Source organism: Cydia fagiglandana, chromosome 3 (genome assembly GCF_963556715.1).
Source record: "Cydia fagiglandana chromosome 3, ilCydFagi1.1, whole genome shotgun sequence".
Taxonomy (NCBI): domain Eukaryota; kingdom Metazoa; phylum Arthropoda; class Insecta; order Lepidoptera; family Tortricidae; genus Cydia; species Cydia fagiglandana.
Genome location: NC_085934.1, coordinates 12,312,427 through 12,326,510, shown reverse-complemented (window position 1 = coordinate 12,326,510; position 14,084 = coordinate 12,312,427). Strand labels below are relative to the sequence as shown.

At 38.4% G+C, this 14,084-nt stretch overlaps 1 protein-coding gene across 2 annotated transcripts in view; it reads right to left on the bottom strand.

Annotated features, from left to right (window-relative positions):
- LOC134680068 (band 4.1-like protein 4) overlaps positions 1-9,964 on the bottom strand; it is a 64,088-nt gene extending 54,124 nt beyond the window's left edge. Inside the window, exon 1 of one of the 2 annotated variants that reach the window (XM_063539077.1) lies at positions 9,613-9,964. The gene's annotated coding sequence lies outside the window, so the exon portion shown is untranslated. The remainder of the gene's footprint in view (positions 1-9,612) is intronic. The other variant, XM_063539079.1, reaches the window with a different exon arrangement.
- Positions 9,965-14,084: the final 4,120 nt, after the last annotated feature.

Here is a 14,084-nt window from a genome sequence, read left to right as displayed (position 1 = left end):
AAAGAGGTGCGAGCGGACGCCAATGCATACCAACACGCGCAGACCTCTCGCATACTGATGGCGCTGGCCGCTTAGACACTACTTCTACAACTTTATTGCTTTGCTTCAATATCAAACCAGAGAGATATAAGAAAAAACATGGTTCTTGCGTGGTTCAAAACACTAGTCCAGTTAATTCGTTTTTAGGGTTCCGTACCCAAAGGGTAAAACGGGACCCTATTACTAAGACTTCGTTGTCTGTCCGTCCGTCCGTCCGTCCGTCCGTCCGTCTGTCACCAGGCTGTATCTCACGAACCGTGATAGCTAGACAGTTGAAATTTTCACAGATGATGTATTTCTGTTGCCGTTATAACAACAAATACTAAAAACAGAATAAAATAAAGATTTAAATGGGGCTCCCATACAACAAACGTGATTTTTGACCAAAGTTAAGCAACGTCGGGAGGGGTCAGTACTTAGATGGGTGACCGTTTTTTTTTTGCTTTTTTTTTTTTGCATTATGGTACGGAACCCTTCGTGCGCGAGTCCAACTCGCACTTGCCCGGTTTTTATCACATCATCTGGAAAGAGTGACTAGTTGACAACAAAATGTAAACATAATAAACCCGTTTTATGTAACAGAAATATAGAAGGCAAAGAGCTCATAAAAATCCTAGAGTAATTTAATTTTGCATACAAAGATTGAAGTTAGCATACTGCATAGCGTTCTCAGCCAAATAGGAGTGTTGTTTCCTTGTTCTGGCTTCTGTACAAGATTCGACAAAACCTATCATGTTGTTATAGTAAATTTACATTGTTTAGGTTATAATTTGCTTTTGTGGCCAACTTTAAGCTATAATTATTGTGGTAAGACTTTTGACACAGACGGATCGTATCCATAACAAATTCAGATCAAATTCATAACTTGTTATTACAATCAGAATACGCCTCCCGGTATTATAATACAGCTAATCGATATTTGTGTTTACTTATGTTGTTTTGCCTATGTAATTAAAGTTACTATTTTTCTTACGAGTATGTTATATTGAATAAGTATATTTCGTTTCTATGTTATATTACACCCGCCTGCCAGTTAGGTAGGTACCTACCTACTTTACCTTGATATTTTAAATGGACAAAATACCTAAATCAACTCAACTACATATTTATAAACTAAAACGTATTGGAAAATTGATAGATATGCCACTGTCAATGCGTTTGACTAACGAGACGTGAATATTTCGTTCGTTTCAATGCATGAATGAATGAATAGCTTTGTAGCAGCAGAACTAAATAAAGCCCAAACTGCATTTTGAGGATTCCAATTGGATGCATATCGATCGATTCGTCGAACATGGGATGTAAGTCACTCTCTATGTAATTACCTTTCGTTTGCAACAGATTGTCTATCATAAAATATGACCTCAATTTCAAAGTACTTTATACCAATTACATGTATTCCTATTAAGTCAAATGAGACCGATCGATTTTTTACGGTCATTCGCTACGCTTAATCGTAAGTTGCGTGTTTCCTTTTAGGTACAGTGTGTGATGTAAAACGATAGGGCATAAATTGATCAGAGAGGCCATATCTCGACGGACGGACGTCGTAAAGTTTGCACAACACGCCGCGGAGGCTGCGGGATGTGGGCTCGGGCTCGGGCACTCGTCAAGCTTCGACGCACCAACTAGTGGCCCAATCTACTGATCACGCTACTTTAAAAAAAACTTCAACAATTTTACCCAACAAAAATAACACCTTTGTAGACCGCAGCAGTAATGACATCCTGTACCTACTTCGGAATTATCATTCTTTTATTTTTATTTACTGAATACTAGTATAAAGCATGTAAGGTTTCTGAGAAGTTACACAAATTAAAATAACCAACACTGCCCTTCTATGGAAGATTACATGGGGAGAAGTTTAACGTATTCCTTTTTTATTTTTAATACATTCAACTTACGGTTTGGATACAAGTAGTTTGTTGGAAGGAAGCCAAAACAAGTCACGAATGGCTTACGAGTGACATATTGGTTTGGCGACGATTGAATATGTGAAATGTAGGGGAAAATACAAATATTTGGGCAAATATTAATATATAAATATCATTTGACAAATCTTGTTTGTGCCACGACTCTTAACAAAAGTGAATTATTACGTCGGCGCCAGATGAAGGATAATATTTTTATTACTTTGTATCAAAGTGGGCGGAGCTTTGAGCACGACTCTACTAAATTACAAGCGGGACCGAAAGACGCAAACTACTTATGCAAGATCGGCGCTGAGTCACACATAATCTGTAGCTTGCTTTCAAACCGAGAGGAAGGATTTGAAGACTGCTTTTTAAAATTAGTAGGCACATTATTATTATGAGTAATTTGTTGGCTCACAAATTACATCAGGTAGCCCGCGGCGGTCCCGCTCCGCGGCAATCAGCAGCGCGCTGTCGGACTCACCGGCTCAGCTCCATACACCTCCGGACACGCCCACAGTTTAACATTTTTCAACTCGCCTGGGATAATGCTAGATTCGTATTATTCATTATGGACCCCGATAATTATATTGTCATTATGCTGGAGCCCGGGCATCTTCTGGGTTCTTGTGGGTGTATTGTTGGGCAGTCTGTCAAATAAAAAGGCCAACGGCTATTCTATAAGTATTAAGTGAACGAAACGCTTTATGAAATCTGACTTCAAAATTGGTGTCAGTGGCTTTCTCCAAGTTTTCGCTGGCTCGGCGTTCGGAAGCCAAAGGAAGGATGCGGATTTGCGGAAGGGACGGCTCGTTAAGTTTTTGTGGCTTTAAATCAGCGTTAATTAAAAAGTTGCAGTTATCACGTAAGGATTCTCTGCGCTCAGATTTTGCTGAGCTTAGTCGGCGCGGCTAAATGGAATATTAATAATGCCTGTGGCCTCACCCGGGGCGCCTTTATAATACCATTTGCTAGTGAATATGAAGATGAGAAGGCATGGAAGCGTCCCTAACACTGTCTCTTCATCCTTCCTTTGTGTCAATTCGTATGAAGATTAGTGTGCCTTAGCCATCTATTGCTTGATATTTGCGCTTTAGCTTCTTATAAATACTTGTATTATGTATTTAATAAAGCTGATTATTAAAATAGACGCCAATAACAAATATGTATCTTGAATTACAATGACGGATTTTTTGTAAAAATAACTTAATGAGTTTTTGCTAAGTCAGAGGTTATATATATACCTATATTTCACTGAGTAATTGTTAATTTAAGGTATAATTATTCGACCATTGGTTCTTCATCGAAGTCAGCAGTCTACGCAAAGATTTTCCGCTTACGTTTGCAAAAAGAATGCTAGTCTTTCCTAGCGTTACAAGGTAGGCACACAATTCTATTCAGCACTTTAAGCTCAGCGGAGCTCACAGTAACAAGCATTGCGGAGTATAAAGTTACCTTTGCGTAAGAATAAAGTTCGTACATTCGCGATTAATATATTCACCGCGCCTCTACCTGTGAACATAGATTACTTACCCGCAAGACGGAGTTTACACGATTCTCAGTTGAAGTGACGAGATATTAGTGCTTCTTGACTTATGGAGTATGAAAGCACAACGACGAAATTCAGTTGCATTTATGTATATGCCGTTTCATGGATATGCGGATCATCATATGCGTAGCGTTGACAATATTGACGTGTATCTCAGGATTGGCCTTACGGGCAATAAGAATGGTGAATGAATGGGGCCAGTACGGCGGTGTGACACCACTACAACGCGTTTGGTTGATGAGTTCGCATCACACGCGCGATTGGTCGCAACTAGTTGCGTTAGTCTGCACAATTGGCTCGAATTCGTGAGTGACACCGGTGACACCGCTGAACTAGCACTATTATTAGTGCCCGTAAGGCCCGTCCTGAGATATACGTCAATGGTTGACAACAGAGAACGCATAATATTTGTGATTACCGCTCAAGTATTCGTAAACGCTTCATAACGTGGCGTCTTAGCATGGTAATCTGTTCTTGCGAGTGAGCAACTAACGAAGAACCCGTCTAAACTTTGTTTTGCGCCGCACTCGTACCGCCTCACAAAGCGCCTCTGCACTAAAACGCCTCTTAATGAAACGCAATCGTCGCAAATTCGTCTAAATTTTCGCTACAACGAGCCGGTGTTCAGCACGCCGAGCCCCTCAAGCATGATCTCGCTAAATTTAATTCTACTTAGTGCATTCGACATTTTGCTTGCAGTGAATTAATTTTTGCTCATTATCTTTTAATGGTAAACGTTTGTAGTGTTGAATGCCCGGGGCATTTAAACGTAAAGCCAGACAGATCAATTTGCCGTGGGCAGTTTCATAAAATTGGTTATTACAGTGACATTATTTAAATTGTTTTTTGATCAGTTTAATGTGATCCGAGGTAACGCTGTCCATAAGTGACCTACATTACGAGTATAATATTAATAATATATTATGTAACAATTAGAATATTTAATAATCAGAGAATATTGACAAAAAGGTAAACAAACAAAACAAGTAACAAAATACCTAAGCTAATCATAATGGCTGAGTGGCGACTGGAAAATATTAATTTCGAAACAATTATGGAAGTTGTTAATTAATGTCCTCCCTCACCCGCATACCAAAAAGGTTAAATGAAATAACAAGAAAACCTCAGGCACGACTTGGCCTCCGTTTTTGAATTTAATAGAAGTTAGGTAACAGTGGCGTGTAAGAGATATTAAAGACTTTTTTTTTAATGGTAATAGTAATAAAATGAAGCACGTTATTAAAAGTGTATTGAAATTTGAAATACAGTTTTATTACGACCTATTAAATAAGACGTATGTCAAGCCAAACCTGAACCAACATACATAGGTAGGTACCTATATTAGTTGTTACGACGACATTTTACAAGACATAAGCAATTAATCAGGTCCTATGACAAGTTGGTGAAGTTGGAAACCGCAAAACTGTAGTCAAGCTTTGGGACTTAGTTGCAGAGCGTGTCAGCTAGCCACCATTCAATTATGCCTCGCCCAGTCGTTTACAGGAATTAGTAGAAAACTTATTTCATCAATTTGAGTATTTGTCTGCAAATCTATTTAACTTTAAATCACATTGAATGAGTCTATTGATACAACGGAAGATGTAGCTAGCCTTTATTTTCAATAGCATTTTACATAATGTACTTAGATACTTACATTAGAAGGGTTTTAGGATCTGCAACCAGATATAACTTGAGAATTGTGGAAGATCTAGTGCAATCTGTTGCTCTGGCTAGGCTAATTCAGCGTGGTAAAGTTGAAGGAAGGGAAAGAATTGAACTACTTATGCTGCCAAAAAGTCTTTATTGGACATTGGACACTAACTGTCGAGGTCAGAGCGGCATGATCAATGAAGTTCAGAAAGATCTTCAAGGAGACGGTTACGATTGAAGAGAAATATATATTCACACGTCATCAAATTTGAGTTCAGTTCAGAGGGCTCGATGACCTAATAGTTGGCTTATAAATTAGGTATTGAATGATATGAGTATTTGTGGCATCTTAACAATTTATTGGTTTATTATATATATTTAAGCATATGATAATATCACACAAAAGTCTACATAATGGCCACGACTGAGTAGTCTTCAAGTCTGAGTACTCTGTCAAGAGTGTAACGAAGAAGAAGAAGAAGAATATCACACAGCCAAAAGCATAATCAGCTACAACTTAATCACTGGGGGCAACCTTAGGTACATAATACGGTAAATATTGATAAAATTTGTTCAGTAGTGATATGATGTCCAACTCATTGAATTTATTTTACCGTGATTCAAAGCAATGTTCAACATCCGATGAAAATGATTACGAAGAATCGATCGTAAGAGGTAGGCAACATATTGCAAACACGATGTCAGAGCCATTGCCGGTAACGTGAGATTGTTGCGACGCAACAAAGGAAGATAAACAGAAGAAAAATGCGGCGTCACACGACTCACACGACCGTAACAATGTTCCGATAGCGACAGACGATAGTTCTGCCTTTAATGAGAACAGAAACAATCTTGAAACGGTAACAGCTTTGATGGGAAACGCGTTTGATGCTTGTATAAATTCCGAGTTCAAAGCACTGAGCTACCGTTGTAAAATAGCAAGTGTTGGCTGAATTGGTTTATATAAATACTGAACCATCATTATATCTAATAATACTCCCTGTAAATCCAGAAATGTAAGGCTTTTACAGTATTTAAATATTTATGTACCAAGCTAAGACGTTGATATTTAGACGTTTTTAACTCTACCTATTAGTTCATTTGAAAACATGAAATATTAAAGAGTTAAAACGGAATAATCCCAATAAACCGGTTGCATGAAGTAGGTTCCACAACATGATAGCTACGATTCTGAAATTTGTCTGTTTAGCTTGTGAGCATCAGAGCATGTGAGCCATATGATGCGAAAATCATTTCAATTGAACGACCGGAGGCACAGCCGCAGTGACGGCGTTCAATTGAATCTGGTGAATCTGGTAATCGGAAATGGGCATTGTGCAACAAAGGCTTCTATTGTCAACCGGCCACTGCCCGCTGCCCGCGCCGCGCCTGCCGGTCAGCGCGCCCGCCGTCCGCGCACATTCATATTGAATACACCATGCATACAGATTTGGATCACATAGATTCCGTTTGATCACGGAAACCGTCATTCGATTAATTTGTGCTAAAATTTACGAGCAAAAACGTGCCCACTTCTGTAAGTAATTAGATTTGCGTTGAATGTGTCTGTTTTGATTGGACACGTTTTTTACATGCGGTCGTCCGAAATAATAATATGTGCCCTTGCATAACCTAACCATTTTAAAATACATATTTATATATGTTTTACTTATATTGATAAATATTTATTAATTATAACTTGAAAACCTTTCGATCTTAATAAATAGGATTTAACAGCGTCTCAGGATCTATATCTACCTGTTAATATTTCTTGAAACTTACTAACTTTTACTTTAACAAGAATATTTTAAGCATGCATATGTCCATCTGATACAATATTTTACGGTTCCAGGTTTTCTTTCGGGGGCTCCATTACACACCGCTAATAAGGCGAACCTTCTGTTCCGATTTTTACCTTTTGTTACTTATGCATTGGTACATTTTAATTATAAGGTACCTACTGTGCAATATGTCTCATCATCATCATCATCATCTTAGCCATAAGACGTCCACTGCTGAACATAGGCCTCCCCCTTGGACCTCCATTCGTACCGGTTGGAAGCCACCCGCATCCAGCGTCTTCCGGCGGCTTTAACAAGGTCGTCCGTCCATCTTGTGCAATATGTCTACAGAGGTTATATACACTCTATTGACGGAATGAACCACGGGAGTGTGTAGTGCCAAGGCGGATCGTGATTTTACAAATCCCTATCGAGGACAAGAGGGCACTTGACCCCTTCGCCAAGACTTAAGACGCCGGCCGTATGTATCCCGACTGCCGACTTTCAAGTGAAAACATGTGCTAGCTGTGACTCATTCTCACTCTTTTTAGACCCACGATAATTCCCACGCAGCTCTAGTAAGTAGATTAAAATTATTTTAACATTACACGAAATATGGTCCTCATAGCTGTCAAAGAATAATCCTTTTAAATCTTTCAGGCAAGTTAAAACATCTTGCAACATGTTTACTTGCTGTGTTTTATTGAACACAATCATTTAGCTTGTTTGCATTTAATTTTTAATCTGCTGTTTTGGTTCTCAGTGATAAGTCAAATTATTCAGATGTATGTGCTGTTGGTTAAACATTTAAAATATTAGACGACATCGTGAATCAATCAGCCTTCGGAAATCGTGATAGCAAATAATTATGGTAAAAGACATTAATTCCGAAGGAAGCTGGCTAATAAATGAAATGGAGCTCGTTATCACTGACAGCTCCAGATCGAAAATAAGAAAGATGGCAGCCCCCCGGAGACCGTCATCACCCGCGTAGGAACTTATTATTTATAGACAGTTACGAGAAAATGTCGGAACACTGTGATATCATCTTCTGGCAGATCTCCGTTAGTTATGATCATGATTCGATATAAGGAAATAACGATAAGAAAGCTGCTATAGTTTAAAAAGCCAGGAGGGTGTCAGTACTAGTTAACATTCGTCCTGAATGCAACTGCATGCGTAGATGAGCTCTTATTTCTCACGATCCATTTTGGAACCTAAGGGACGTCAAACTAAGAGTTTGGTTCAAAATTGTAATGTCCATTTACTTATTATATTGTATGTACCTATTCTTTAGAGTCTCCTTTGTAGGCAAAGGCGCCAGGCTGGCAGCGTTTACTTTTGGAATGGCCAGGTTTAGCCGCTTGGCGAAAGTAGCTGCCACCCCTCTGGTCACCAGACGCATCAAACAGGCGTTGGGTGATTTTATTGAATAGAATTTTGGCACTCGGCAATTGAGTACATGACAAGTGCTCAACTGCTTAACACGGTTTTCTTATTTTTGATCTTAAAAACTTGATAGCACGACAAGTTTAAGCAAGAAATCATTTACGCTTGAATGAAAAGCCTGCCTTGCTACAGGGTTCTTATTGCAGAACTGGTTGAAATTGCTGCTTCATTACCCACATAGTGCAAAAGAAAGCGTTACCATATTGGTTTTTCCCCATCTTGATATAAGAAAGCGCTTCTCGAGAAACATTGGCTTACCTACCTACTTGTTTAATGGATCAGTCTCGTAAAAAATGTGTTTACTTATGTGCATGGATAATCTTTGATTACTTATCAGATGACTTATGTTATATTTGTAGTTAGATTGACAGTTTGTGTCGAGCACAAATACTTATTTTTCCGATTGAGGGAGTTGAAACTTTGGAAGTCTTCTTCCAGCAGTTGAAAACACGTGACATTTGTGTCACAGTGTCTTTATTGTGACACAAATAGGTAACACGTGTTTTCATGTAGACTAGTTATGTAGAGCAACCAATATAAAAATCCACGCAAACAAAGTCCTGGGCAACAGCCGTAATCAGCATTGTAGAGCAAGTAACAATGTAAGAATTGCTATCTTATATTTTTTAGCATTTTTTTGTAATTCTGGGGATTTCTTAACTTAGCCCTAGTATTTACTAATGTAGGCATCTAAGATGTTTAGATTCTAACTATCACACTTAGCATCCTTCATTTCAGAATATGCCAGGTACAGAAATAAAACGTAGAAATCGTAATAAATTTAAATGAACAGTTAAGTTTTTTGTCCTCAAACATTTTAGCTGTTTATGCAGCCAGCACATCAAACCCATAATTTATAATAAATTCTTATTTCATTCTAATAAGCATTTATATGGTCGTGATAAAATGGTTTAAGATGTTATGTTGTGACTAGATCCGTAATAACAATAATACCTATCACATTATTACAGCCCGGTAAGAACGTTGCGACCGCGACCGCGAGCGGCCGGCCGGGTGGTTGGGTATGCACGGCGACGTCCGAGGCCCGCGGCGCCGGCCATTCAACTCGACCATGGCCTCACGCTAGTGCTTTATGTTCTACAACACAGTTCCATCACCATCATATACTTCATGAGAACTCCCTATTCATCACGCTCCGGTTCACACACAAATTATGCTCCATCTCGACTACCCACAAAAAACGTGGGAACAAACTTTTAAATTTACTTACGGTGACTAAATTTGTTGAGAACTCGACTCGATCACACCAGCTAAGTCCATGCTGGAACTATGTCAATCAAAATCTTCAAAGTTATGTTAATAATCTCACTTTAATCGTACTTGTTAACATGACTAATCGCGCCGTTTAGTTTTCCCCAAACACTTCACGACACTGAAAGTTCACATTCCAAGTTTCAAAACGAACTTTAGGAAACTCCCCCGCTGGTTGTCATCGAACCGGGAGCACAACAAGTGTTATAAACAAAAGCGACGGTTTCGCGAACGCGAGTTACTTGCGTGAGGGCGGCGGGCCACCTGTCACCGCGGGGAACACGTATCTACTGCCACCGGCGGCCCGGTGTCGGTCCCGCGTTCTCAACTCCACCAGCTCACTACGAAACACAAACATCTTGTGTATAACATTATAAAACCCTCAACCGTCTTACACTACTCGCTTAGCATGTAACGTTACTGCTGGTAACATCATAGATGCCGCATTGTACAGCGTTACTAAAAAGTTTCCCGTGATGAACCTAAGTCGGGTGGTAAAGCTCTCGAAAACACGTAGAGCTCGGCGCCAGGCAAACTTAAACTAAACTTACCACAGCGGCGCCATCTATGTAAACAATTTATACAGTGCCATCTACAGAACTCAAGTGGTACCACGTGCTACAGTTAGGGGCTTATTTAACTGTACGTTAATTTGTGATTGAAGCTAAGGTAACTTACAAATGTTCACTGCTAAACTTTAGTGTTTCATGGATATCCGGTAGGTGGCTTTATAATTTGAATCGTCCGAGACTGGACTAAATTTTAGGACATATATGTACTACTAATCTAACCTAACCTATCAGAAATGCGAAAGTTTTATAGAGGCTAATTCGAACGTACACTGATATTAGACTGATATCTAATTTTGATTGAGGTGTAGAGTTTAGTGAAGTTAGGGCTTGTAGAGTTAGGGCATCTAATGTTGGAAGCTTGACTCTACAAGCTCATCTGATATTTTTTGCGTTTGACAGTGCGGCTCATATGGTCTCGTTTTGGCAACATTTTACATGAAAATGATTTTGGTGGGATCAAACATACTGCAATTTTTTTATTAAATCTCTCATGATTGGTGCCGGTATTAAATGTCTCTCTGAATATCCAATTCAGACAAAAATATTATTAGCTCTACAACGTCTTGGTTATACAAATCCATACAGTTAAGTATATTGCTAAAAGTAATCCCGCTTCCCCTATCCTCGTACGCACCCTGCGGCGACCCCTTTAATCTTAATAAGAGGGCTTATACCTGGTTCATTGTAAATTATGTAAATTTAAATCTCTTAAATATCAATTACGCCTTTGCTTTGCCCTTCACACCTCACACCACCCTCACACATAACCATTGAATGCAATGCACAATTTAAACATTAAAAAAAATATGTCGGAATTGCTAATATGTATATCAGTTATGTCCTTAGGTATAAAAATATTACTAGATATTTATTAAATATAAAATCCATGAATTGTTAAGCGTAATTGTATCGAATTACCTAATAAATTAGTACTCAAAAGCTACTGAACGGATTTTCATGCGGTTTTCACCTATGAGTAGAGTAATTCTTGAGGGTGGTTTAGGTGTTTACTTTGCTAAGGTTTCGCGTGAATTGGTTGAACTACCCGTGCGAAGCCGGGGCGGGTCGCTAATCACAGATACCAATAGCAACATTCTGCCGTATTCGAACTTCAAGATATTCACAAGAGACGACACGTACTAGACCCATTCTATAGATACGTTATAGTTTAGATATCAACTAGTTCTCTTTTAAAGCGCAATTCGGGCAACCAATGTCACTTTTACGTTAGATAGAGTAAGATATCTATATAGACGTGAATTGGATCTCTAAGTCATATCCTGTGGAAATCGTTCAAGAGTATCAGATCTCCAGAATCGCGCAAATGTCAAATTTGACAGGTTAGATCTTAAACATATCGTTATCGTATCTTGGTGATGTCTAAAATATATCTAATAGATGTCTATTTCAAAATCCGAATCGGGCCCATTATCTGTAATACCAATTTATTAATTCTATACAGTTCTAAAGCTCTCCAACAATTTCTTTCACAATATTTAACTAATCATTTTATGCATATTATATAGTACAATCCGGCTTCATAGCAAGACAGCTAAAGGCACTGGTCCCACCGCGAGCTAGTAAGCTATGAGCTATCGGCTATAAACACCAACAAAAGATAAGCACTCCCGTGTAAATAAAAGAGACACGGCGATATTTATAGTTACTCGCCCAGCGGTGAGCTATAAATATCGCCGTGTCTCTTTTATTTACACGGGAGTGCTTATCTTTTGTTGGTGTTTATAGCCGATAGCTCATAGCTTACTAGCTCGCGGTGGGACCAGTGCCTAAACTATGTGATTGTAGTTAAATTAGTTGTGACACCTATCAATGTATATCAACAACTGCAAATCTATGCTCTGATCTCTAACTTAAGGTACTTAAACTGGTAACTAAAGCGCTTTGACATATATTATTTAGTATGTAATTTACGCTTCATAAAGTGACACCTACATAATATGTATTCATGTAGCTGTATTGTAATGTATTTACGGTTATGATGGCGCTGGCGCCCTTGTCTACGTGACAGCGTAATAATGAAATGTCATTATCATTATGCAATGGCCTATCTCTATCAATCGCGCGGTGAAAGTAACGCTTAATTTTTGATCAACAATTTATCTTTATCACAATTTAAAATGCCTCAAAGATCGTCATCTAGATAGGCTGAGATCTCATCAAGATTGTAGGTCCACCTTTTGGGGTCTTTTGTCACTCTTTTCCATGCATTTTCCGGTACATGATCTCCACTTAAAGACCTTTCTCCCTATCATATTCATATGACCTTCGATTTTTCGTCGCCCTTTAACAGACCAGATTTAAACAAATACGATTTAAGTTTCATCGCTTCTTTAAAAGTTTTGAAAAGTCGTATAAGAAAAAAAAAATTGTTGTTGTTATAGGGTGGTAAATTTTTCCGTTTAATATCTACCTTAAGCGTGCTCTATAAGCGCCACTTGCACCGTCACACTAAACCGGAGTTAACCGGTTAAACCTGGAGTTACCATGGTTACCAGTACAATTTGACACAGGGTTAATGGTTTAACAAGTTAACCCCAGGTTAGTAGGATGGTGCAAGTGGCCCTAAAGGGTTAACTAAATAAGAATTCTTGTGAGCATGAACACCATGCATTTCATGACTCATTGATTGTGTCAGTACGACGTGACAAAATTTAAACCACCACCATGGCTATAGGTGACTCATGTTCCATCGCTTGATGTGCCTTGACGTCCTCCTGGAACTATAAGGTAAATAAATACTATCCTATAGATGATATACGAACGGTCACCATTCAAACGATGACACATTTAAGTACTTAATTGATTTGTTATTGTGTGATTCATAATTAAATATCGTTAATACTCATAACAGCGCCGTAGTTTATATGAATAATAAGTAAAGGAAGGATAGACTAGCATGAATGAACGAATCAGTTTGTGAAAGAGCCACCTGCTCTTTTTCGGAAGCTTTTAATTTAATTAAGCTCGTGTACCTACCCCCCAAAAAAGGGCCAAGTGCGAATATGATTCCGTTCACAAAAATTATATCATCATCATCACGATTTTTTTACTTGCACCATTTTTTTCCTAGAGGAACTCGTTTTATCCGGGTTTTATTATTATATGTTTACCGAGTTCTGGGTTTGACGTTACATATTTTTAGCACCTACATATACCTACATTATTACTGGACACCTACTAAAAACATGACCTACGCGGATATCATGGTCGCATTTTTATCACTTGTCATGTCATCCGTCAAAGCAAATTGAAATGTACCTAAATGTCGATGAACTTTAATTTAATATTAGTTGTGACACATAGCTTCTCGCGTTGATAATATCGTCGTCGTCAACTGCAATCAGGCGTCTCCATTACGAGCATTATTAAGACCACTTGAATGCATTAGGTAGTCTGGAAAAGGGCTTTGTTAGCATGATGTCAGTGTCCTTTATATCTTAAATTAAAATTGCTGTGAATATTAATTAACTGCAATGGAAGTTAGAGGAAAATTAAGATCTGACTTAAATGTTATCGTAACGGTTATATCACATCACATGCTCCATTTAAAAACCTGACACTGGTGTCATTTCAGCCTGACTGCTTTTTAAAAAGCCGTTTATTGTATCATTTTTCAATACGAAGGCACAAACGTTGACGGTTGGATTTGACGACCTCATGTGTTTATTCATCTTTTGAACATGAAATGATTGAAATGGTAATAATGTGGTAAAAATGTAATGCTATTTTATTTGTTACACATGAAAAGTAAGGTAAGTGACCACATGGTCATTGAGTTTGCAAAATGTTGACGCTAATTCTCGTTTTTTTTTGGATTTCTTAATAAAGATTAGATAAT